At 31.5% G+C, this 8040-nt stretch overlaps 1 protein-coding gene across 1 annotated transcript in view; it reads left to right on the forward strand.

The window, feature by feature from the left end:
* LOC100210574 (kinesin-like protein KIF28) overlaps positions 1 to 8040 on the forward strand; it is an 83152-nt gene that overhangs the window by 18900 nt on the left and 56212 nt on the right. The gene's annotated exons all lie outside the window — the stretch shown is intronic.

An 8040-nucleotide genomic window follows, 5' to 3' on the forward strand; every position in this document is an offset into this window, starting at 1 on the left:
TAAAATAGCGTGGTAAGGAAATTAAAATATCATCCAAATGTTCAAATTTTGTTGTAGGTTTTATTCAAATAATTTTTGCATTTTAGTATTGTGAAGGGCTATTAGTAAATATTAGTAAACTATTGGATTTATGCTGGCATTTTCTTATAAAGTTATAAATTTTTAAGAAATTGAATAAAAGTTAGAAGTAAAAAAAAAACATTGTGCAGAATACCAAGCTAATTATGTTTCTTGGATTGCTGATATAAAGAAAGAAATGTCCAAAGTAAGATCTAAGAAATATCCAGAAAAATTGAAAGCTGATCCTAATAAAAAAGCAGCTTATGCTGCTAAAGCAAAATTAAGAGTTTTAAAAAGTCGCGCTCTAAAAAGAAAACTTTTAAATCAATCTCAAAGACCATGCTCGTCTTTGAGATTGAAAACACTCAACAAAGAGGAAAAGCATTAAAAAAAGTTTTAAAAGCACTAACATCTTAAAAGAAGAAACAATCTGAAATTCTTTCCATTCTTTTAAATAGCTCTGCTTGTAAAGATAATTCAGCATGTACAAAGCTGATATGAAAGAACATCCAGGGTGTATCAAAGAACATCCAGCATGTTCAAAACTGTATGGTCTTTCTGAAAGCGATGTTTTAGCAGTTGTAAACTTTTATAATGAAGATAAAGTTTCCCAAATATCACCAAACAAAAAAGATGTCACTTAAATTCAATTATCTGATGGAAAAGCAAACAATATTCAGATACGTTATTTATATTATACACTAAAAGAAGCTTTCGAGTTATTCAAGGAAAAGCATCAGCACATAAAAATTGGACTCATCAAATTTTGTGACCTTCGTCCATGCAATGTGAAATCGGTTACAAAATTTTCGCATAATGTTTGTGTTTGCAGTTTGCATGAAAATATGCGATTTGCCTTAGATGCATTAACAAAATCAATTCAAGTGTCTTTAATCAAAGTTGGGTCTGAAATGATAAATAACTTTGTTTGTGAACTGTACAAATACGATTGCGCCTATGACAAATACGTTACATGAAAAGGTATGAAACAGTTCAATAAACACTTGCAAACTGTTAATACATTTGGTTTCGAAGTATCCTGGGACAAGTGGAGAAAGCCTGAAACTAAAACATATGCAAACATTGAAAAAAATTTCAAAAAAGCCCACTGTAGCAGAACTCATCCAACACAAAGTCTTCTGTTATACAATACATTGACAAAATCCTTCACTTTATTACTGATCAAGTCAAAGAAGTACACATGTTCAGCGATAATGCCACTTCTCAGTTCAAAAACAAAAGCATTATGGCTGCAATGGTTGTGTTTAAAAAATATTTTCATAAAAAATTCTTCTGGCATTTCTTTGCAGCGATGCATGGGAAAGGAGTGGTTGATGGAATAGAAGCTACTGTTAAGCAAATTGCAACCCTGATCTGTAATTCATATGTCAGAAAGCGATACAAGACAACAAAAAATGAACTTAGATACAGTTCAATTTTATGTTATTCAAGAAAAATCAAAGACATATCACAATCACATTATTTTTATGTTCAGAACGTTGTACCGATGCTATTTTCACCTGAGTATAATTAAAATTTATTATAAAATAACAAAACTTTTTAAAATGATTTTAGTTCCATCTTTTTGTTTTGTCACTGAATGTTGCGTCTCTGAACTGATAGTTTTTTTTTGTAAAATAAAATAATATAAAAACTTTGTTGTTTGTGGCTTTTTTTATGACTGCCTTATTGCCAAATGAATAAATTACAACAAAAAATCTAACTAGTCTAACAAGAATTTAAGTTTCAGCAAAAACTCCATTTTAAAGTATGCTGATAAAAAAACACTTTTTTCCGCGTTGCGTCATTGAACTCATGTTTTAATTTTTGCTATGTGTCAGTGTTATGTCAATACAATTGTGTTTAACTTATATTATAAAATTTTAATTTAAGATTGATTTAAAGTAATAAAAAATTATTTTTAAGTTATAGAAATTTTTTTGTTAAAAAAATTCTCTCCGCATGATGCGTCACTGAACTATGGAATTGGCCATATATATATATACATATATATATATATATATATATATATATATATATATATATATATATATATATATATATATATATATATATATATATATATATATATATATATATTAGCTGGAGTTACCCGGCGTTGCCCGGGCCAATATTTAAAAGTAAATGAGCATCTGGAACTTTGTTATACTAATTTTGGGCTATGCACAGTAAGATTGTGCAATATTTTTTAGTGTTGCACAATAATCCCACAAAATGTGACCCTGTTGGTTGAAGCTATGAAATAACTGAAAGACATTAAGGAAGAAAAAGACATTTTGTTTATTTTCCACTTAAAAACAACAAATTAAGAATTTCCAAAAGAACATTTACTCAAATTTTTCAATTTAATTGTTCTCTCACACTGGAAAAAAAAGTTGAACATGTTACAAAAGTTAAATCATGGGTAATTTCTTCACATTGGATTGTTATTGTTTTCTTTTAATAGGACTTCTTTAAAGAGGATTTCTTTCACTGAAGAGCCTTCTGATAGACAATGTTCTTGGTTTTTTCTTCTGGAGTCAAAATGAAAAGATTTCGTGGAGATCCAACTCTGGAGCATGCAACATAGAGCTGGCCGTGAGAAAAGCAGGGCTGTTCCAAATTGATGCCAGCCACTTTGAGTGACTGTCCCTGCGCTTTGTTAATGGTCATGGCAAAAGCCAGCCTGACTGGAAACTGGAGGCGCTTGAAACTGAATGGGAGGTCATTGGGAATCATTGGAATCCTTGGAATAAAGACATTCTCACCTTTGCCACATCCAGTCAGTATAGTTGCTTCAATCAAGTTTGAAAGGATAGCTTTGATGATGAGTCGAGTTCCATTGCAGAGCTTGGGACTGTCGAGGTTGCGAAGGAGAATGATTGGTGCTCCAACTTTCAGGTGAAGAATGTGAGGAGGACATCCAGATGGTTCTAAAGAGTTCAGAAATTCTGTTGGATAGTTGACAGCTTCACTGGGGTCCATAACCATGTCAATGGAGTTGTAGGACTTTTCATTGCCTGGGAGCATTTTCTGGATCTGCATATTGATCTTGGTGACAGACTCATTTTTGGGAGCCAGAATAGCTCTCTCACAGATCCAGTCATGTCTGGTGAAACTCTGCTGGATGTTGGGAAACACCTTGACAATGAGTTCCTCTGCAGAATCCACCAGTGTGCAAAAGTTGGCAGGGAATTTAATGAGCCCTGTCTGCACATCAACTGATGCCTCACCATTGCCCAAGGCAAGGAGCTGATTGGAAAAGGCTCCTGCTGACAGATCACCAGACAATTTTACCCTCATGTTTGTTGTCAAATGAAGTGTTCTGACACTCCTCCACAGGTAGGAAGCTTTTAGGTTTTGCCAAATTGCACGGCTGAGGCTGCAGAGCCACACTGGATCCCATTTTAAGGCCCCCCTGACCCCGGGGGTCGGGGTACGGGGTCAAAACTCATCTAAGAACCTTCTCCCCCTCGAGGACTACCCCCATGCCAAATTTCATCGAGATCGGTCCGGCAGTTTGGATTTCTATAGAGAACAAACAAACAAACAAACACACACACAAACACACATTGCCCTTTATATATACCTAGCTGGAGTTACCCGGCGTTGCCCGGGCCAATATTTAAACTGGCTTACCTGATATCTGTACACAAAAATGGGCCCAAAAAATGGGCCCCCCTGACCCCGGGGGTCGGGGTACGGGGTCAAAACTCATCTAAGAACCTTCTCCCCCTCGAGGACTACCCCCATGCCAAATTTCATCGAGATCGGTCCGGCAGTTTGGATTTCTATAGAGAACAAACAAACACACACACAAACACACATTGCCCTTTATATATCTTATTAAGATCTATATATATATATATATATATATATATATATATATATATATATATATATATATTTATATAAAATGAATAAAAACAATTTTTGATGGAACTCTGAGTTTCATGCCTTTCGGCAATCATCAGTGTACCATTGTGTAATATTATTTAATAATATTTAACACTCTTAAATGCACAAGAGTATTTGTATTATTATTATTATACCATAATAATACATTATCTATATTGTGTGTGTATATATATATATATAAATATATATATATATATATATATATATATATATATATATATATATATATATATATATATATATATATATATATATATATATATATATATATATATCTGTTTTAACTTTTAAACTTAAAGTTTTAATAAATCTATATTAAAATAAATAGGATCAACATTAATTAAATAAAAAATTTTATATATAAATTTATTTTTAAATTTAAATGTTTAATCAAATTTCAATAGAGTAAAAGCGGGTCAAACCGATCACCGAACAATAAAAATCAAGTAACTTTATTATTATTAAAAATTTTTAAACTATTTTTTTTAAATAAGATAAAAAATACCAACAAGCACATTATTAATTTTTTTTTTTTAACTGTATTTGAAAATATGAAAACTAGAAGAAAAAAAAATGATTGCTTTTGGCAGAAAGTCTGTTAAAACCGATCAATATAAAATACATTTAATAAATTTAACATTTTATATATGTAAATGTATATATTTTTATATATTTTTTATATAGCATACAGAAATATGCTATATATTTTTTATATAGCATACAGAAATAATAAAAGATTTAAGGTTTACATTTTTTACAACAAAAAAAATCTGAACCCATTACAAATTTTTTTGGCAAACATGTTTTGTTGCAGAGCCAAGTATTGCAATTTGGATTCTAGCATGACATCATGTCCAAATGTAATTCTTTTTTACACTTTCTGCATTTAATAACTTTTCTTCTTTTGGCTGAAAGTGTTGTAATTGGTTCTATATTTTGAGTTACTTCTTTTTCTGCAGGGTTTGGCAATGGCATTATGAGTTTGCAGATGGGTTTACGCTTTTTAGCTTGTTTTTCAGCTAATTTGAGTTGCTTAACTTCTTCTCTTTTTTTGAGATGATCTGCAACACCGTGTTCTGTAATACATTAGCCAGCAATTTTTGGAATTTTAGGTTGCCTCAATATTTTTACATGAGACTGATTTTTTTCTTGAAAAAAACTCTTTAGCTCATTTTCCATTTCGAATTTCATTGTCTCATGTAGTGCTCTGTACTGGTCGAACCTCGAAGCTGCTGTTGCTGGTTCAGAAGATAATGCTAAAGACTTTATTGTTTGCAATGGCGTTGAAGACGTTGGTTGATTAAACATTTCAGAGATAGCTAATGCCTGTTGATTGATTTTGTTTTTGTTAAGTGGAAATAACCCAGTATATTCAAAACCAGCAATAGCGTGCAAACATGTAAAACACTTACCGCTCTCATACACCTGTTTGAGCAATGTAGGAAAATTTTCTTTATCTAAGTTTTTGCATTTTGTGTCTTTGTAATATTTGGTAAGAACTGCCTTCCACACTTGCTTAACATGGCAATAGACACCTCTGTTCAGTGGCTGAAGAATGTGAGATGAGTGGGCTGGTAGACAAATCAAAATTATATTGTTTTCCTGACATAGCAATACAGCTGCTAAACTGACGTGAGACATATGTCCATCAAGATGTAAAGTATGAGTACCACTATTAGCTTGACATTCTGGTATGTACACTTCCTTCAACCATTCAATGAATGTGTCATGCTTCATCCAACCAGATTTAGAAATTGAATAATTGGTGCCAGTTGGACCACCTAAAGCCCACTCAGCTCTAAAGTTTTGTTTTGCTTTGTATACCACGAATGGTGGTGTAAAGTATCCATTAGCATTACAGCAATTGTTCACTGTATAATGGATTTTTTTATTGTTACCAGTGAGTTTCAAAACACGCTTTGCACCTTTTCGACATTCTACAGTTGCTTTGCCTTGATCACCACAGAAACCTGTTTCATCACAATTCCAAATGTGACAACCAGAAGTTATCCCAGCCAATTGATATTATTTAGTGACAACTTCAAAATAATTATCAATTATTTCTTGCGTACAAGAAGCGGCTCTGGCAGATGCTAAAGTATGAGTTTTTCTTGTGGAAATTTCTTCAGACCATCGGTTTATAAATGCATAAAACCAGTCTTTGCCAGGCCTGCCGTTTTTAAATGGGCCTGATTGATTTGTACAAAGAAAGTAACCGCATACGAAGTCCATGATATCATTTTGTGTTAAACCATAACCCCAATCACATAGGAACTTAAACGCATGCACTATAATTGACTCTGTTTGCTGTGAGAGTACGGTTGATGATCCTGATCCCTTGAAGCAAGGATTGTTGTTGTTCTTGCGACCTATTTGAGTTAAGAATAGAATGCCATATTTGAATGCAGCTTTTCTGATTGAAGTATTTTTTTCTTTTATATCATTTAACGCAGCTTCTATATCTTCTTCATTGATGACTTTTTACTTATTGTCATCTTGAAAGTGAATAATTAATAAATATCATTAAGTCATTTTTGTAAAATAACTTTATATAGGAAGAACCCGGAACTAACACATGGGAAAATCCAATAATTTAATTTACCTAGGTACCTAATTTAAAAATTCACATACTACTTAATAAAGGAATTTAAAGTAAACATGTGAATGATCAGTTTTACCAGAAAAAATTTAATATTAATTTTTCTTACTTTTTTGTCTAATTTTTAACTATAAAACGAAAAAAAATTATGTAATCGGTATTAAAATTAAATTTTCTACAAGATAAAGGTAAAATTATTTTTAAATGAATTATGGTTCCCGAATTATTACGATAGCAAATAAAAGAAAAAGCAAATTTGTACAACTCTCTTTTAAACTTTTATAAAAATAAAATGACTGAAAAATGACTTGGATTTTATTTTGACACATTTGAATAGAGGAGATGATTCTCTTTCTTCTGGTGTTTTTATTTTTTAAATATTCCTATCAGTTCCAGTTTTATTTAAATTTTTCGATCAGTGATCAAAAAAATAGTATGATCAGTTTGACCCGCTTTTACTCTATATAAATGCTTTAAAGTGTAAAAGTTATATTCTAAAAATATTTTAATGGTTCTAATTCCTTTTTTTTCTTTTTTTGCTAATGTTATTTCTTGCATGAGCTTTTTTACTGTTTGTTGCCTTGTTTGCAGCTTTATTCATTATTTACCATTTATTTAAATTTAGAGTAAGTTTAAAATAAAGTAATGTAAAAAATTAGGTTATAGTTTTTTAAGGCACACTAGGTATCAATATAAAAATAAACTTGCCATTTAGTAAATGTTTAGAAGCAGACCGAAACAGCACATAAGATGTGTTTCCGCTTTTACATAATAGAAAACCCTTGTCATGTAAATAACTTTTTACCTAATTTGTTTATATGTAAAAATATGGAAAAATTATTGTGCACTGGTGATGTATTGATTGCACATTTTCGGATGATGCTGATACCGATACTGGTGGACAAAAAAATGATTGATGCCGACACCGATTAATTAACTAGTTAAAAGAATAACTAATAATATAAAACTAAATATAAAAATTACAGGTCAGGATCAAGATCATGATCACCCAGCTTCTGGTAACATGTAATCAAGTATAACCTGGAGGATTTCTGGCTGCCTTGTAATTCTGGCTTAAAATACCCCTTGCCTTGGGGTTCTTAGTTGAGTTTAGGTTTCAGAGAGTGTCTTGATAAGAATACTTGTCTTAAGCAATGTTAACATCTGGCTACTGCTTTTGTAAAAAACTTTTTGGGCAAAAATGTTAGAGTTAAGCAAAAAATTTTTGTATGCCAGGTTTGCACTCCTTTTTCATCAATAGTCTGGTTCGGTTTGCACTCCTTTTTCATCAATAGTCTTAGATTTAAACCTGCTTTACATTGTTTCCTGTTTTGGATAATGAAAACTGGATCATCTTCACTGCTGTGTTGTTTCACATCTATAATAATGATCTTCCCAATAATCTTACCTCTAAAGACTATTTGCTTCATAAAAACAATGTTATACTTTGATCAAAAAAGTTA

This window comes from Hydra vulgaris, chromosome 11 (assembly GCF_038396675.1).
Source record: "Hydra vulgaris chromosome 11, alternate assembly HydraT2T_AEP".
NCBI classification, from domain to species: domain Eukaryota; kingdom Metazoa; phylum Cnidaria; class Hydrozoa; order Anthoathecata; family Hydridae; genus Hydra; species Hydra vulgaris.